This window comes from Schistocerca americana, unplaced genomic scaffold (assembly GCF_021461395.2).
Source record: "Schistocerca americana isolate TAMUIC-IGC-003095 unplaced genomic scaffold, iqSchAmer2.1 HiC_scaffold_86, whole genome shotgun sequence".
Taxonomy (NCBI): Eukaryota; Metazoa; Arthropoda; class Insecta; order Orthoptera; family Acrididae; genus Schistocerca; species Schistocerca americana.
In genome coordinates this window covers 345828-365657 of record NW_025726631.1, presented here as the reverse complement: position 1 = coordinate 365657, position 19830 = coordinate 345828, and the positions used below count along the sequence as shown (strand labels likewise).

The following is a 19830-nucleotide window of genomic DNA, read 5'->3' as shown; positions in this document are numbered from 1 at the left end:
TGTCGCCACTGTCAGTAATTGCAGACCGAGCGCCGCCACACGGCAGGTCTAGAGAGACTTCCTAGCACTCGCCCCAGTTGTACAGCCGACTTTGCTAGCGATGGTTCACTGACAAAATACGCTCTCATTTGCTACGACCTAGCAAGGCGCCATTTATCCTTTGCTATGTATCTAATGAAGCATGTACAGTAACAAGACCAATGTTCACCAATTGTGGATTAAAGTTAAGTATTCCAGCAGCTACGTACTTTTCTTTATAGCATTCATTACGTATCCTGTTTCAGACCTCACGCCAGCCTGCGTGAGTTTAAGAGCGTGCCTTTCGGTTACCCGTCACTGTGGACTGGCTGTCTTGTCAGTCCACAACACCATGTATGGAAGTGAAACATGGACGATAAATAGTTTGGACAAGAAGAGAATAGAAGCTTTAGAAGATGGGTAGATCACATAACTAATGAGGAGGTATTGAATAGAATTGGGGAGAAGAGGAGCTTGTGGCACAACTTGACTAGAAGAAGGGATCGGTTGGTAGGACATGTTCTGAGACATCGAGGGATCACCAATTTAGCACTGGAGGGCAGCGTGGAGGGTAAAAATCGTAGAGGGAGACCAAGAGATGAATACACTAAGCAGGTTCAGAAGGATGTAGGTTGCAGTAGGTACTGGGAGATGAAGAAGCTTGCACAGGATAGAGTAGCGTGGAGAGCTGCATCAAACCAGTCTCAGGACTCAAGACCACAACAACAACATCAACAACTACAAGTGCGTTTCTTACGTAGGTTTACATAAATTATTTTAGTTTTTTGAGGTTTAAATTTGTTTACGCGTAAAAAGAAACATTTCACTGCCCCCTTGAATGATACTGTTTAGTTTCATTACATGTTAGAAAATATAAAGTAGAATTCAGTTGAATGTAAAAGTCAGGTAGCGGGCAAACTTTTAGATAGTTTTACTTTTTAATTATAGTTTTGTTAATGTTCATGTTTACGGAAATTGTCTTTCATCTTTAAAGTTCAACTTATCAATCATTTCATTAAAAGTTCCGCAAATTATCGTACAAATCATACAAGTCCTATAAATGTTACTTCATGTGTAAACGCCTTTTACGAATGAGAAAACACACATAATGTATTCTTTACTGTGCTCTTGGCACGTATTTGTCCATGTCTCGTCAAAAAAAAAAGTGTCTGCTTTGCATATTTATTTAGTTAAAAGTCCGCCGAGCGAACGTATTGGCTGAGCGGACAGTAGCCGCGCGGTGTGCGAGGTCATTGCTCCCGGCGCTCATTCAACTGGGCAGACAAGCGAAGAGCGTCGGCCAGCAGCGGCTGGTGTGATGTGAGGTAGGGCGCCTGCCTGCATACAGAGAGGGAGTGGCCACGGGTGAAGTTGGCCGTGACTGGTTGATTAGGTTTGGCGCCATTTTTCTGCCAAACGTCTCTCGCGCTTCCTATGTTCGCCGTGCTTGTGAGCTGAATTGAAGTTCAGAGGACTTTTGGAAACGGTTAAAAGGAATCTGAATTATTGAGAGACTTGTTATGCGGTGTGCACGCATGTTCGATTTAGTTGTATGTCGTTTTTAGTACATAATTAGCGTTTGGGATCTAAAATACGAGTTGAAATAATGAAGCGTTTTGTGATGAAGTCGGTAGGCCTACATGTTTGAAGTAAACACGTTAGCAATTGCACAGTATTGTTTTTGACATCTGTAATTCGTTCTGCAGACGTTCGTAAACGATGCCAGGTTGTGCTGCATTTAGTTGTTCCAATAGAGGCGAAGGTGGATTTCGCGTGTTAGCATTTCCACGCAATGAAGAAAGACGAAAGCAGTGGGCAGTTTTTTTAAGTACTTTTAGTCACGCAAAACAGATAGGCCTATTACAATTCACTGCATTTGTAAGCTTTTATTTCTTTAACAGTTCGTGCACACTGGTAGCATCACAAGCTTTTCTGAAGCCAATATCTGACCTCCTTGCTGGAAACGGGAAGTTCCTGTAATTGCTGTGCCACGCTCATTCGACTTTATAGCGTCAAACTTTATTTCGTTCCGAATCAGAACAATAGGCATTATTTTGGTTTCAGTATTATTATTGCCTGACTGTTGACGCAGGCAAGGCACTGCCTCTGAGCACTATGGGACTTAACATCTGAGGTCATCAGTCCCCTAGAACTTAGAACTACTTACACCTAACTAACCTAAGGACAGCACACAACACCCAGTCATCATGGACGCAGGCAAGTTGTAAGCACGTTTTCCGCGGCTGTCGTGGTTGCTCAAACATTTTTCGTAGTAAATAATTGTAGGTACTCTTGAAGACAGTTTTTAATAGGCCTACTTACTGTGGGATAGAAGGGATACGGTAGTTTTCTTGTTATATTTGGTCGTTATTACAGTAGCCTACATTTAACATTACCTGATTTTTGTAATCTTTTTCGTTTGTTATCTACGAGAGGTGTTCAGTAAAGTCGTAAGCAGTTGTTTACTTGTGATATGCAAAAAGTTTGAAGACGTGACAAGAAGTACTAATACGTCTCACACTTTTTGCATGTAACAAGTAAACAACTGCTTACGAGAATGAGATTTTCACTCTGCAGCGGAGTGTGCGCTAATATGAAACTTCCTGGCAGATTAAAACTGTGTGCCGGACCGAGACTCGAACTCGGGACCTTTGCCTTTCGCGGGCAAGTGCTTGGGTAGTTCAGTTGGTAGAGCGCTTGCCCGCGGAAGGCAAAGGTCCCGCGTTGGAGTCTCGCTCCGGCACACAGTTTTAATCTGCCAGGAAGTTTCAACTACTTACGACTTTCATTCATCTGACGTAATACAGGTACGTTAAATCTTTAGCGTTATGCACTTCCGATACAAAACAAATGCTATACACTATTTTTGTTTTGTTTACGTTACTTTTATTGCAATATGTCTAGTAAACGAACTTTAAAGGAGATAAATGCAAGTAACGAATAATTTTTACAGTCACTGTATCAAATTTTCCTGTGCTGTACGTAGTAGGCTACTATGAGTATATTATAGCTGTAAAGAAAGGCATTTCACGAATGATTTCGCCATATTGTCTTGTGCTTTTGATTCGGTGAGTTTGTACTCCACTACTGGCCATTCAAAAGTTCCGCCCGGAGTTTGGCAGAAAAATGGCCGCCGTATCGTCCGGTTGGCCACTCTCTCCCTGTACAGGCTCTCTAGCAACAGGTGGCAGCTAGCGCCATCTCGTAGCGATGACGTCACCCGATCACTCGCCGCATGCCGCGCGCCCTGCTGCCGGCCGGTGGAACTATATGGGCAGGCACATTCCGCGCACGTGATTCGAGTTGCATTGCATTGCTGCGCAGAAGCACGCAGTGCCAATCCACGCGAAGTTTCTTGCGTTCATGAAATGCATAAAACGCGGCAGAATTAGTCCTTTATATGTCACTACACACTGTAGCGTCCTGGGAAAAAGGTTCGGATAAGCACGTGTTGTGTTGTGTGATAAGTATCCCTCTAGCATGAATGTAAATTGTCACTGTTTATTCACTAGAGCGTTAACAGTTCACACGACTGAAGCTTGTCATACTGTTTTAAAATCGTTCCCGGTTTGAATAACCACAACAAAAGTGTCTCAACAGTGTTTCTTATTTAGTGCGTTTATACGCTTATTTTTAAGCATGCATTTATTAAACGTCTCTGCTAACACATTTTATTCATCGCACCGTAAAGTCTCATCGTGTGTGATTGCATTGTTTATGTGTTGTCGATAACACATCGTCCCAGCACTGTCTTTAGCGAAATTAATGACAGTTTGTGCCTGAAAAGTAGCATGTCACTATGGTGCACTACACTATATTGCTTTCTGTGCGTGTGTGAATGTTTTATCACTCATTGGATTAGGCCACAAGAAGAGGCTGAAGACGTTGGTTCCTCTCCCGTCGGCTGCTACACATCGTCAACAAACGGTGAGTTGGACCTAGCCATTGTTTATAATCTCTTTCTCCTAATTATATGTAAACACTTCGAAGTCCACATTTCGCACTCTCTTGAGTGTCCTATGTTCTGTTGATAGTCCACTTATCCTTGTGGCTCTATTTGCGACACATGTAAACAGTCGCTTTTGCAAATTTACAATTGAGTCCCTGCTACCTGAATACCAGAAAGCGACGTACTAAATACCTAACTATTTACATAATACATAAATATTAAACTTGTTTACATTGAAACCATGCCTGCATAGAAATATGATGCTGCTATATACTACAGCAGTCTGGTTTAACATTCCTACTGAGTGGCTCATATGTGCAAGATTACTGTCAACACACATGAGACCACGACCGTTCCATGTTGCACAGTACATGTGAAATTCCTAGTCGCAACAAAGGGAAAACGACCGCAGAGAACAAAGCACGAGAGATCCCCCCCCCCCCTCCAAAAAAAAAAGAGAAAGCCAAAACCCCGAAATTCGTGGTCGCGAAATTAAACCTTCCTCAAAAACCATGTGTGTCAAGCCTGTGTCTCGCCAAGCATAATCGGTTCATCTCATGGTCTTATAAAACTGTGCTTACAACCAGGCATATAAATGAGTCTTAATACTACTTTACTACAGTGTTATCTGTGTCATAAATTGTGTTCACATAAAAATGCATATAGATATATACAATAAACAAACATCAGTAAAAATGTAAATGCATAGATGCTTACTAACTTTGAGTCAAAACCTTACAGATATTATTTACATAGATCTGTGGATGTTATTATTTCTGTAGCACATTTCTGGTGGGAAATATGAGAACATGGTATTCATGGACGAAAATTGTCAATAAGAAGTTTCCTAATCAAACATTCTTTAAATGACTCAGTCAGAGGTTCTTCAGAATCAGAATGTTTATTATCCCGTAACATACAAAGTCAAATCACAGATCTGATGTACTGGGGACTCGTCAACATTACATTTACATTACAATTACAATTTGTATATACAGTATTACTAAAACAATATATCAACACTCCAGTTTACATGAATTACAAAGTAATATATAACAACAGTGTTTGCATAGTGGACATATTTTTACAATCATTTATTTGACACAAAACTGCTAAGCTTAATTTACAGGTGATGTTTCCTTGCTCAGACTTCCACATCATCGTTCATAAATTCTTCTACAGAGTAATAAAATTTTTTCCGCTAATAACTTGTGCAGCTTTGATTTAAATTGCTCTAGCTCCATGCTATTTATTTGTTTCTTTTTTAGCATGTTGTAGATTTTCATGCCTATTATTGTGGGGTTTGTGCATATGACTTTAACCTGTGAGTAGGAAGCATTGTCTTATTCCTAGTGCTGTATTGATGCTTAATATTGTTGTCTATGAATAACATACGGTTACTGTATACAAAAATAATCAGTTCAGAGATGTGCAAACAGAGGGCACTTAATACCACTAGATTTCTTAACAGTGGGCGACAAGATTTTTTTGGTCTTGCATTACACATATTTCTAACAATTGATTTTTGTAATTTTAATATTCTAATGATTTTGCTTGTATTACCCCAAAAGATAATGCCATACCTTATAACAGCTTCAAAATAGCTGTGATAAACTACTTTTCTTATCTCCATGCTAGTTGAATATGACAAAATCTTCATAGCAAAGGTCAGGCTGTTTATCTTATTTGCTTTCTATATATGAAGACCAGGATAAATTTTGATTCCTAAAAATTTAACACAATCTGATTCTTTCAGTACTTGGTTACTGCAGGTAATATGAATTTCATTTATCTTAGAGTTTATAGTTTTGAACTGTAGTAAATGTTTTTTTCCAATATGCGATTTTAACACATTTAGTCAGAACCAGTTTTCTACACTGTCTAATAGATTTGTGGCTGTTGAGGGAATTTGTTGTGAGTGATTGGTTTTGATGAGGGCAGCCGTATCATCAGTGAATAAAACTGAGTGTGAATTTATGTTTAGTGGCAAGTCATTTATGTACAGTAAGAATAAAATTGGAACCAAAAGTCAGCCTTGTGGAACACCTTGTGAAATAATCATCCATTCAGAGAAGAAATTTCCCTTGCTTGATGATATAACTACTCTGTGTTTCTTCTTTGTGAGGTATAACCTGAACCACTCTAAAACATGACCTCCAGTTCCGTATTTTTCCATTTTATACAGGAGCCATTGATGGTTTACACAATCAAATGCTTTTATGAGGTCACAGAACAATCCTGCAACTTTGCTAGACTTGTCTAAGGCAGAACAAATTTTTTTCACAGACTCATAATAATAATAATAATAGTATTTATTCAACATCGAATAATCAGATACAATCCGTAGAAATCATACAGTGTCAGGACATCATACAGATTATTTTCTGAATACGTCAGTTTATAAATTACAAACTAAAGATTTGTTTGTATTAACAAATTTTATGTTTTGATGCATTTTACATTTGGTAGTATACAATCACAATATTACAAATATTGTTGTTATCAACATTATATTAGTTGTAGGTTAGTTAAAACTATGAGCTTGACATACTTATGAAGCAATTTTCATACAGGTATAATACTTGTCTAGGGAATGAAAAGGGTTTTCAATTAGAATTCTTTTTAGCTGATCTTTTGTTAGTGGGAAGGGTTGTGAGACTTTTTGGTTGGGCATTGGATAGCTTCAGCCCAGCATGAAGTACATTTTTTTCATATAAAGCTGTTCTGTGGCTATTTACATGGTATCTGAACTTTAGCCTTGAATCGTACTGGTGCAGGTCACAGTTGAAATTTGGATTTATTGTTTCCACAAGCAGTATAACTTTCAATATGTATACACCTATAATGGTAAGCACACCTAACTTTGGGAACAGATTCCGACACGATTCTCGAGGTTTGGCACCACAAATAATTCTGATAGCTTTATTCTGTAGTATTAATAATGTGCTTAGGTTGGCTTGAGTTGTTGCACCCCATATTTCTACAGCATGGTTTAAATTTGATGAGAATAGGGCATGATAGGCAGTTTTTAGTACACACATGCCGTTACAATATTTGCTAATCATATTTATAGGAAACACATTCTTCGACAGCTTACATGCTAAGGAATCGATATGCATGTCCCGTTTGAGGCTGTCCTGGATTGTAATTCCGAAGAACTTTGTCCATTTTTCCTTATTTACAATATCATTTTCTATGTATAATTTCATGTCAAATTCTATTTGTTTCCGTATGTTAAATTCCATCATTGCAGTCTTTGAAGCACTTACACCTGCCTAATATCGTGTGGGGCCCCCGCGAGGACGCAGAAGTGCCGCGGCACGACGTGGGATGCACTCGACTAACTGGAGGGAGTGGACACCACGAACCGTGCACGGCTGTCCATGAATCCGTAGGAGTGCGACGAGATGGATTCTCTTCTGACAGCACGTTGCCAGACATCCCGGATATGCTCAATAATGTTCATGTCTGGGGAGTTTGGTGGGCGGCGGTAGTGTTTAAACTCAGAAGAGTGTTCCTGGAGCCACTCTGTAGCAATTCTGGACGTGTGGGGTGTCGCATTGACCCGCTGGAATTGCCCACGTCCATGGATGCAGGTGATCAGACAGGATGCTTACGTACTTGTCACCTGCGAGAACTGTATCTAGGCGTATCAGGGATCCCATATCACTCCAAGAGCTACACGCCCCTCACCACTACAGAGTCTCCAGCAGCTTGAACAGTCCCCTGCTGGCGTGCAGGGTCGTTGGATTCATGAGGTTGTTTCCATACCCGTACACATCTGTCCGATCGATACAATTTGAAAAGAGACTCGTCCCAGCAGGCAACACGTTTCCGGTCATCAACAGTCCAATGTCGGCGTTGAGGGGCCCAGGCGACGCATAAAGCTTTGTGTCGTGCAGTCATCGAGGGTACACGAGTGGGACTTCTGCTCCGAAAGCGCATATCGATGATGTTTCGTCGAACGGTTCGCACGCTGCCACTTGTTCGTGGCCCAGCACTGAAACCTGCAGCAATTTTCGGAAGGGTCGCACTTATGTCAGGTTGGGCGATTCTCTTCAGTCGTCGTTGGTCCCGTTCTTGTAGGATCTTTTTCTGGCCACAGCGATGTCGGGAGACCTGATGTTTTGCCGGATACCTGATATTCACGGTATACTCGTGAAATGGTCGTAAGGGAAGATCCCCACTTCATCGCTACGTCGGAGATCCTGTGTCCCATCTCTCATGCGGGGACTATAATTCCACGTTCAAACTCACGTAAATCTCGATAACCTGCCATTGTAGCAGCAGTAAACGATCCAACAGCTGCGCCAGACAGTCGTTGTCTTCCATAGGCGTTGCCGACCGCAGCGCCGTATTCTGGTTGTCTGTGTGTCCCTTTGAATGCGCACGCCTGTGTCAGTTTGTTTGCCGCTTCGGTGTATGTCAGGCCCGTAGTATGGGATCGGTACCACGACGCCTCTGTCCTCGGAGACGACCGCTGCACTGCCGTTTGCTATTAAAAAGACGCCGAATGCATGTCACGAAAAAGGACTTTGGCGGGTAACGTAACTCTGTCTTCAGTTATTAAAATTACCAATCAAAATTTGCGAATATGAGATGAAGGGAAGGACGTCATGCCAGAAAAGTTAAAAACGCTGTAACTTTGTGGCACCACTTTACTTCTCTCACAACCAATTAGCGTCAGAAGCAACCACCACCTTATACGCATGTATTACGAAAATTTGCACGGCATGTGTCACGAGAGACGCCCGGGAGGCGCCGCCGTCGTACCCCCCTTCACGGACACCACCCGAGTTTAAGTTGCACGAACAACGTGGCCATCTGATCAACCGACCCGGATCAGGATAGCCACCGCAGCACATTTCAGTTACCACTGTCTATACTTTTACAAATAAATTCGTAATACTTTGTCAGCATGAACAGGAAGGAATCACGATTCACACTCGTAGCAGTGCAAGTTCAAAAACATAACAAAGTAACTTCTTTTTACATGTAAACTAAGAAAAAAATATTGAATTTAATTGATGAAAGGAGACAATATAAAAATGCAGTAAATGAAGCAGGCAAAAGGGAATACAAACGTCTCAGAAATGAGATCCAAAGGAAGTGCAAAATGGTTAAGCAGGGATGGCTAGAGCACAAATGTAGAGGCTTATTTCACTAGCGGTAAGATAGATACTGCCTACAGGAAAATTAAACAGACCTTTGGAGAAAAGAGAACCACTTGTACAAATATCAAGAGCTCATATGACCCAGTTCTAAACAAAGAAGGGAAAGCAGAAAGGTGGAAGGGGTATATAGAGGGTCTATACAAGGTTGATGTACTTGAGGACAATATTATGGAAATAGAAGAGGATGTAGATGAAGATGAAATAGGAGATACGATACTGCATGAAGAGTTTGACAGAGCACTGAAAGACCCGAGTCGAAACAAGGCCGTGGGAGTAGACAGCATTCCATTAGAACTACTAGCGGCCTTGGGACAGACAGTCCTGACAAAACTCTACCATCTGGTGAGCAACATGTATGAGACCAGCGAAATACCCTCAGGCTTCAAGAAGAATATAATAATTCCAATCCCAAAGAAAGCAGGTGTTGACAGATGTCAAAATTACAGAACTATGAGTTTAATAAGTCACAGCTGCAAAATACTAACGCGAATTCTTTACAGACCTCGGCGAAGATGAGTTTGGATTCCGCAGAAATGTTGGAACACGTGAGGCAATACTGACCCCACGACTTATCTTAGATATTTCGCTGCGCCAAGTCACAACCAGACTGTTGTATTCCAACTGTACGTAGACCTCTGGCTACACGCTACAGATCAGTCTGTCACCAAAGCCAGATTTTTGCTGCCGATTCAAGCTGTGATCATATGCCCCGGCTTAACAATAGTACAGGAAATCGCGAGATGCCATAGGACGTGCTACTGGGTATTTGAGGTACCGGTGTGTACAGCAATGTAGACGACCACCTCTCCAAGGTCTCGCTGTATGGTGGTACAACACGCAATGTGTGTTCTTCATGAGCAGTAAAAAGGGCGGAAATGCTGTTTATGTTGATCTCTGTTCCAATTTTCTGTACAGGTCCAAAACTCTCGGTACTTAGGTGATGCAAAACTGTTTTTGATGCGTATATTTCGCCGTGTTCGGTGAAGCTTGGCATGTTTGTCAAGCTTAGATCGTGCTTAACGTGTGTGCGGAAAATTTGACAAGATGGCGGACGTTGGTTGTGTCGATGATACGCAGCGCATGTTTAGTGAAAATTGCTTTATTACGATTTATCACACTGTATTGTGAGTTTCCACAACTGTGGAATATACGATCGAGGACAAAAACAAAATAGCACTGACAATTATCAAAATGATAGAGGTATCACATCTTTCCCAGCCATATACTAGGTAGCAAGGGTTTATGAACAAAACCGATGTTTTACGTATAACATACAAGAGTGAGTGCCATGACATAAAATAAATGGAAGTCCTTCGGTTCTTCCGCGTCAGAGGACAAAGTAGAAGAGAATAATTTTGCGCGTACAATACTTGGCGCTTTTTTTTTTCTTTTTTTCAGTGTGAGGACGAAGTTACTAACGGGTCACTGTCGTTTACGGCTTTTCGTGTGTGTGTATTTCTCTCTCATTTTTAACCATTCCCTGTACCAGGGTCTCGTTCTTTAAACATTGTTCCAGAGTCCTGTTACAAATACTGTATCTGCACTTTCAGCCATTCCCGCAAGTGCCAAAATGCAGAATACACAAAAAAGCGTCTGCTTCAAAACTAAGGTTAAATTGACAAACTTTCTTGGCACGTGTATAGGCTTGTTTGACACGTGCGTGGCTAGATAAGAGCGAATGTGACGCACGAATTTCCTCTTTTACGCTGCGCGTAACGCGTTTTTGAGAGTTTTATTGCCCATTCGAAGAAAGCTGATTTCGTCATCGGGTTCTGATAATAATAGGCCCGTTTAGCTGATTTTGATGTGTAAATCTCTCATTTTAAGCCATTTCCTGGACCAGTGACATTCTTCTTCTTTCTTTCTTTCTCCTTCTTCTTCATCTTCTTCTTCTTTTTCTTCAAACATAGCACCAACGTCAATACCAGGATGGCTTTGTCTGCATTTATCGCTATTCTCATTACTGTCAAAATGGCAGAATTTTATACGAGGGCTGTTCAAAAATTAAGGTGACTTTTCAAATTGCGCGGACAACGTACATCCGGTTATCGATCTTTTTGTTTTGTTATGTTGGTACACACGTCCCGAACATACGTTCACAGTTTCAAGTTTGTTTTTGACAGATAGAAAGGTTAGACGTGTTTTAGTGTGCTCGACTATTTCCGATTATTACAAAAAATGGAGCAGAGAATTTGTATAATCAATTTTTTTATGAAAAATGGAATCAAGTGGTCTAAAAAACTTCAGATGTTGACAGTGGCATACGGTGAGTCTGCTCTAAGTGAAAAAAAAAGTTTACAAGTGGTACAAGCTTTTCCAAGATGGCCGAGATGCCACTGACGAACCTCGCTCTGGCCACCTCAGCACATCAACAACAGATGATAACGTCGAAGCTGTGAAGAAAATTGTTTTGGAAGATAGTCGAATTACCGTAAGACAAGCTGCTGAGGATGTTGGCATATCGGTCGGCTCGTGTCATGCAGTTGTTTTTTGGATATTTTGGGCATGAGACAAGTGTTAACGAAGTTTGTTTCGAAACTTCTCAATTTTGTTCAGAAAAACCGTCGTTTGAGCATCGTTCAGGAGCTCTTGACTTGCGATAATGATGATCCTGATTTGCTGAAATGGGTCGTACCTGGTGACGAAACATGGGTTTACTGTTGTGACGTCGAAACCAAAGCCAAGTCGTCCCAATGGAAAAGCATCCAGGAGAGGCAAGGCCGAACAAAGCACGCCAAATCCGGTCAAATGTCAAAGTTCTGCTGCTCACTGTTTTTTTTTTTTCCAATCACAGTGGCGTAGTGCATCGTGAATTTTTGCCTCAAGGTCGCACGGTCAATGGGTATTACCTTGACGTCCGGAACTGACGAAAAACAATTCACCGCTTTTGCACCACGATAGTGCACCTGTTCATTCATCGTTGCTTCTGGGAGATTTTTTGGCCAAAAACAACACGACAGTCATTCCTCAGCCACGATATTCACCGGATTTGGTTCCCTGCGACCTTTTTCCTGTTCCCAAAACTGAAGAGACCTATAAAAGGACGAAGATTTTCAACGATTGAGGAAATAAAAATTGCACTGCTGGAAGTACTCAAGGCTGTACCACAAAGTTCTTATGAGAAGTGCTTCGAGGATTGGAAGAAGCGCTGCCACAAGTGTATTGTATCAAAGGGGATTACTCTGAAGGGGACAGCATGAATACTGATGAATAAATAAGTGTTTTTTCATAAAAATATAACGTCGCCTTACTTTTTGAACACACCTCGTCTGTCGGTATCGCACTTTCAGGCACTGTAGCTCAACAAACCTAGAAAAACAGGACTATCTTGGATAGATCTATAACGCACTGTAGCACCGAAACCGCATATTTGCGTGATAAGCATGTATAAATACGAAATCCACCAAATACAGCACTACCTATCTGGTCTATGCGGGACTATAACTTCGGAAAATGTGAAAGTGAGATTGCGCTGTACGGTGTGCTTTTGTTCTACAGTCTGGGCAGAGGACACGTCATAGCTTCAACCAATCAGAACATAGAATGAGAGTACATTACACGTTATGTAATCAGCCAATCATATCATCTCATTCTCAACGCGCGTACACACAATCGACGAAAAAAATTGTTAAAACTGAAACACAAATAAAGTGGATAGTCCAGTGTACTGTACAAAACGTACAGTACCTAGCAAAATGCTGCTGTAACATACCTGTAATGTCGAGGAAACTGAAGGCGTCGGTTTCCCCAAAAAGGCAGTGAGTTGTAGTCGCGACTTGTGCTTGCAACATTCTTCAAAAGACTTCCTGTTTCTTAATTCCGCTGGAAGGGTAAATTGTACCCGCTTCAACAAAAAAGTGATGTAATATTTATTTTTGGTTATGTACTCGACAGAACATACACTCAGCTAGGTAACCCTGGAAATATTTGGTCTCTCTGTCGTTTTGTGGAATGGCACCTCTGGAGTCCCACTTCATTCTCTCCACGTTCTGTGTGTGGACGGAACGCTCTTACGTATCTGTAAGGTTCAGACTATGGTTCACTCTGACCTGCTGAAAACCTACAGTGCCGACTAGAGTGTTGTATTAACTGAAGCAGTCACTAACGATCGTCGTTCCAGAGAGGATCTTTCCTTTTATTATTCTGAACCACTCTTACTTCATCAGAAATTCAGTGGGCTCAAGGAAGCGTTTTTTAGCTCGGCCCTCCCTGAATTCCACCGACAGTTTCCTGAGATTTCACGGCCATTGGTGAGTCCTTTTTCGAAATTTCGCTGCGCCAAGTCACAACCAGACTGTTGTATTCCAACTGTACGTAGACCTCTGGCTACACGCTACAGATCAGTCTGTCACCAAAGCCAGATTTTTGCTGCCGATTCAAGCTGTGATCATATGCCCCGGCTTAACAATAGTACAGGAAATCGCGAGAAATTCGGAAAATACAGCCAAAAAGAGCTTAATCGCGCCCCTGCAAATCGCGACCTATTCGTAGAACAGCCAAGTACGTGTAACAACAAAAAATACAAAAGTCACAGCTTCACTGCCAGTAATGTAACCCAAGATCACTGAACCCTCCTAGAATTGACGATTGCAGTTGGCACCAACGTGGTTCCCGTCAACACTCTTAGCAGTATGATCGTCAGTATACGGTGTAAAACAGGACATTTTGTATGTAGCAAACCGATGGAGACCTTATAATTGTAATTAATTAGTGCGTAAACTATAAATTATGAGTTCCTTCGAATAAAATAAGAATAGTAAAATTTAAGATGGTTAGTAGTAATGTCCGTCGAGCAGTCTAAGGCGCTACAGTCATGGACTGTTCGGCTGGTCCCGGCGGAGGTCCGAGTCCTCCCTCGGGCATGGGTGTGTGTGTGTTTGTCCTTAGGATAATTTAGGTTAAGTAGTGTGTAAGCTTGGGGACTGATGACCTTAGCAGTTAAGCCCCATAAGATTTCACACACATTTGAACGTTTTAGTAATGTCAGTGTCATGTGTCCCACCCCCCCCCCCCCCCCTCGTCACCGTCCCCCTTTAATGTTCTAGGATTAAGTTCTGTTATTATGTCCAAGCCGTGACACACCCTCGGGAATCGCGAAATCAAAATCATTATACAGGGTGCGTCAAAAAACTGTATACACACTTTGAAGCGTCATAGAAAATTTATTTCCCGGCCTACAATGTTAAATTTCTGAAAACTTAAAGTCCAATTGGAAAAATAAATGTACTTTTGCAAATGTGATTAATGTTCAAACTAGTGGCCTTCAGCATCAATACATTTCTGAGTACGAGTCACCACTGACTCTGTACATTGTACCAAAGTGTCCAAAGAGATTTCTGCGCACACCGCCTGAATCTCATTCCAAAGTGTGTCCAGGTTACTTGGTTTACGTTTGTACACCTCATCTTTTACTGTGTCCCGTAAGAAGGAATCCAGCGGCGTGAGGTGTGGAGAGCGTGCAGGAAACTGGATTGGTCCCCTGCGTCCTATCCACTGGCCTGGCACATCGTGATCCAGGTATGCTCGTACGTCCCTATGATAGTGCGGCGGGGCGCCATCTTGTTGGAAATAAAACTCATCATTACCGTATAATGCACGAATGGCAGGGAACATGGAGTCAGCAAGCATTGTTAGGTACGTTTCTCCAGTAACAGTGCCTTCAAAGTGGAAAGGCCCAATGAGTCCCCTTGCAGACAAACCACACCACACATTTACACCAGGCAAATTCACAGCCTTTTCAACTGTAATGTGACGATTATCTTCAGCCCAGTACACACAACTGTGGCTATTGACAGTTCCATTGAGTTTGTATTGGACTTCATCCGACCAAATTATGCTACCCATAAATCCCGGTTCACGTCTCACCATCTCCTGAACCCATCACAAAATTCTAACCTTCTATCTGGATCGTCGTCACTTAGCTGTTGCAGCAGCCTCGGAATGTACACACGAAACTTGCCTTTCTTCAGAATGCGTTGCACATTACCAGCACTTACATTACTCTCACGTGCCGCTTGCCTCGAAGATTTTTGAGGTGAACGCTGTAACAGTTGCGAGACCGCAGTTGTGGGGAATCATCACTTGTAGCTGTACGAGGTCGCCCTGATCGACCTTTATGCACATCACACACTGTTCCACGAATTTCGAATTTCTCTCGTAGACGTGTAATTGTTAACCTTGGAGGTGGTTATGTACCATAGTCACTTCTCCACTGTCTTCGAACCGCAGCTACATTCTCAAACTTCCAGTACCACTTAATTATCTGCTTCCGCGCTTCGAAGCTCAAACGCACGTCCGCCATGTTGCAGGTAGTTCCTTGCCACTGCTGCCACCTGTTGAAGAAACATAACATTACTTTCTCAAATATATTAAACCTTGTAGAACGGGAAATAAATTCACTATAACAGTTCAAAGTGTGTATACATTTTGTTGACGCACCCTGTATATTCGGGATGGGAAAGATTTCTACATACAAGAGTAGCAATGTGATTGCTTCATTGGTGACCGTTTCACATGTCGTCTTATACATTTTTTTGACGCACCCTGTATATTCGGGATGAAAAAGATTTCTACATACAAGAGTAGCAATGTGATTGCTTCGTTGGTGACCGTTTAACATGTCTTCTTACGTCCCAGGCTAATCACATGACGGAAAAAAGCGGAACCAAAATTATATAAGAAGCCACAGCTCTAGTTATTTCTGTAGCTGCTGTATGTGTATTAATTTGTGTGTGCGGGCGAGACGAAACAGTCACTTTGCCATTGCCTGGTCGGTTCACGTCTTCTGTGCTCGCTGTAATTGGCCAACTGGATCACGTGTCCTGTGCTCAGATTGCGTCAACAAAGCCAGGCAATCTAGACGCCACGCTTTGCGATGCTGTTGTGCCGTACTGATGGATTTACTTGCTCATCGCGCAAATGTGCGGTTTCAGCGCTGCAGCGCATTGAAGGCCAATCCGAGAGACGTCATTGTCTTTTCGGCGTGTTGTGCTACAATGCCTCAAAATCCGATACGGGCTTGCTTGGCAAATCCGTAGTCAGATAACGATTTTGTCAAACACATTTGATCGTTTGCGGGGGCCTTAGCCGCGACATTCTGGTCTTGCACTCGACTGAAAAAACCGACCGAAAGAAAAAATCGACGGGTAAAATATTCAAATGTGTGTGAAATCTTATGGGACTCAACTGCTAAGGTCATCAGTCCCCAAGCTTACACACTACTTAAGCTACATTATCCTAAGGACAAACACACACACACCCATGCCCGAGGGAGGACCCGAATCTCCACCGGGACCAGCTGCACAGTCCATGACTGCAGCGCCTTCGACCGATCGGCTAATCCAGCGCGGCCGACTGGCAAAGTGGTGGTTAAAACCAGTAGATTGTCCCATCACGAATTCCATAATGTTTGAAGTGAAGTGCGGTGTCATACCTTACGTAAATGGTGCCTAGGGTGTTTTGTTTGTATGTTTCAATTCTAGTTGTTGTTTATAATATGTTGTCACCGATATTTCCTGGCAGATCTAAACTGTGGATCAAGTCGTGACTGCAACCTGGGACCTCCACTTTCTTCGAGCAGGTGTTGTGCTTGCTGAGCTATCCGAGCGTGACTCGCGACTTGCCTTCACAGCTTCAGTTCCGATAGTAGCTCTTTACCTGTGTACCTCGTGTTGTTCATTTCGTGTGGGTGGTGGCTCAGATTAGTACGTTTACTGTGGTAGAGTCACCAAAGTATCCCCAATAGCTGACAGCACTGTTGGCAGCTTTCAGTTGTAGAGTGCCAACAGGTGCAGGTGAGACAATAATCGACTACAGAGGTGTGGCGTCGTTGGCGGGGAGAGGTAGCCTATAGGGAACGCGTTAAGTGACTGCTCGAAGTACCGGGTGATCAAAAAGTCGGTATAAATTTGAAACTTAATCAACCACGGAATAATGTAGATAGAGAGGTAAAAATTGACACACATGCTTGGAATGACATGGGGTTTCATTAGAACAAAAAAAAAACGAAGTTCACAAAATGTCCGACAGATGGCGCTGGACAGCGAAACGTCAGTGACTGCGCATGACAATCGTGTATAAAAGGAGCTGTAATGAGAGTCTGAGAATCAGATGCGCCAGCAGTAGCAGCGTGTTGCCGTTACCTGAAAAGGCGCTTTTAGTGAAGCTGTATTATCAGAACGGGGAATGTGCTAGTTCAGCGTTACGATCCTATCGCCATAGGAAGGGGATTCGAACGGGCACCTGTTACCTGGCGAAGCGGAGGGCATTTGCGGTGTGGGCGTTTCAAAAGATGCCGGAAGATGACGATTGGTTGAGTTACTAAAATGTAGACTTTCACGGCCAGAAATATCATGTCCAGTATAATTATTCGTTTAGAGGAGACGCAAGTACTAGCGGCCACAAGCGGGTATTACGAAAGGCTCTACAGGGAGGCAATCGAAATCGCTAAACACCCAAATAATTTCAACCGAAAGGAGGAGGGCGTGAAATTAAACGGTATATGGATGCCGGTGTTGAGGAAGATGTGTACCACCCGTCCACTACTGGGTGATGGCAACGGCGACGGACAGCGGCCAATTGCACTGACGTTTCCAAAACACGTGACGTCACGCCGCGGCGCGGGAGCGCGCGGACACTGAATTTAGCGGCAGTCAGTAGCGAGCCAGCGGGTGTGTTGGACCTTCCATCGAGCTATGGACCAAAAATGGTTCAGATGGCTCTGAGCACTGTGGGACTTAACATCTGTGGTCATCAGTCCCCTAGAACTTAGAACTACTTAAACCTAACTAACCTAAGGACATCACACACATCCAAGCCCGAGGCAGGATTCGAACCTGCGACCGTAGCGGTCACGGGGTTCCAGACTGAAGCGCCTAGAACCGCACGGCCACACCGGCCGGCCAGCTACGGACCCCCTTGAAGATGTCTCCCGCAGTCGGAGACGAAACGTTGGGAATCGACACAGAATTCATCAACCGACCACGGCATAACATCCCGGATAATTATAATGGACATGATTGGTTGAGTAACGTGTTGTGGACCGACGAAGCTCATTTCACGCTCCGAGGGTCTGTCAATGCCCACAACTGCAGAATTTGGGCTACCGAAAATCCTAGAACTGTCGTGGAAACTCCACTGCACGACGAGAAAGTCACGGTATGGGTTGGATTTACCACATCTAACATTATCGGGCCTTTTTTCTTCGAGGATATGCGTGATTCTGGTTTTGAAACTGCTACCGTGACGGGTGAGAGGTACGCCGATATGTTACAGAATCGCAACATCCCCAGCCTGGCTGATAAACACCTGAAGAACGTACGATGTTTATACAGGATGGCGCTCCACCCCATATTGCTAGACGCGTGAAAGATCTCTTGCGCGCGTGGTTTGGTGATGATCGTGTGCTCAGCCGCCACTTTCGTCATGCTTGGCCTCCCAGGTCCCCAGACCTCAGTCCGTGCGATTATTGGCTTTGGGGTTACCCGAAGTCGCAAGTGTGTCGTGGTCGACCGACATCTCTAGGGATGCTGAAAGACAACATCTGACGCCAATGCCTCACCATAAATCCAGACATGCTTTACAGTGCTGTTCACAACTTTATTGCCGGCCGAAGTGGCCGTGCGGTTAAAGGCGCTGCAGTCTGGAACCGCAAGACCGCTACGGTCGCAGGTTCGAATCCTGCCTCGGGCATGGATGTTTGTGATGTCCTTAGGTTAGTTAGGTTTAACTAGTTCTAAGTTCTAGGGGACTAATGACCTCAGCAGTTGAGTCCCATAGTGCTCAGAGCCATTTTTTGAACAACTTTATTCCTCGACTACAGCTATTGTTGAGGAATGATGGTGAACATATTGACCATTTCCTATAAAGAACATCATCTTTGCTTTGTCTTATTTTGTTATGCTAATTATTGCTATTCTGATCAGATGAAGCGCCATCTGTCGGAAATTTTTTGAACTTTTGTATTTTTTTGGTTCTAATAAAACCCCATGGCATTCCAAGCATGTGTGTCAATTTGTACCTCCCTATCTACATTATTCCGTGATTTATTCAGTTTCAAATTTATTATAGACTTTTTGATCACCCGGTAGATGCGCGAAGCAGCTGAGGCGAGCTCTTAGCAGCTGTAGAGCCAAAACATTATGACCACCTGCTTTGTCTGTCTGTGGAATGCAGTACATCACTGATTCTGCGTGCCAGGGTCCGACAGCTTATTGGTAGGTTTGTGGCTGTAGATGTTCATGCACAGGTCACGTGATTCGCACAAATAATGGGCTGCAGATTTGTGCCGGCCGAAGTGGCCGTGCGGTTAAAGGCGCTGCAGTCTGGAACCGCAAGACCGCTACGGTCGCAGGTTCGAATCCTGCCTCGGGCATGGATGTTTGTGATGTCTTTAGGTTAGTTAGGTTTAACTAGTTCTAAGTTCTAGGGGACTAATGACCTCAGCAGTTGAGTCCCATAGTGCTCAGAGCCATTTTTTTGCAGATTTGTGTGCGCGGTGGTGGTGCCTAATAGTGACAAAAACACGTAGGATTTCCATCACGCGAATTTGGTCAGCGAGACATTAATGTGAGCTATAATGCTCCTCAAATTCCTGTTCCACGGTTCTGGCTCCGAGATGCGGACAACTATACTGCAGAAAGATAACACCGCCATTGGGGAAGACATCTAGCGTGAAGGGATGCAGGTGGT

The 19830-nt window shown here is 43.1% G+C and overlaps 1 protein-coding gene across 2 annotated transcripts in view; it reads left to right on the top strand.

Moving 5' to 3' along the window:
* The first annotated feature begins 3771 nt into the window (after positions 1 to 3771).
* LOC124591660 overlaps positions 3772 to 19830 on the top strand; it is an 85319-nt gene continuing 69260 nt past the window's right edge. The window contains exon 1 of one of the 2 annotated variants that reach the window (XM_047131754.1): positions 3772 to 3945. The gene's annotated coding sequence lies outside the window, so the exon portion shown is untranslated. The remainder of the gene's footprint in view (positions 3946 to 19830) is intronic. The other variant, XM_047131751.1, reaches the window with a different exon arrangement.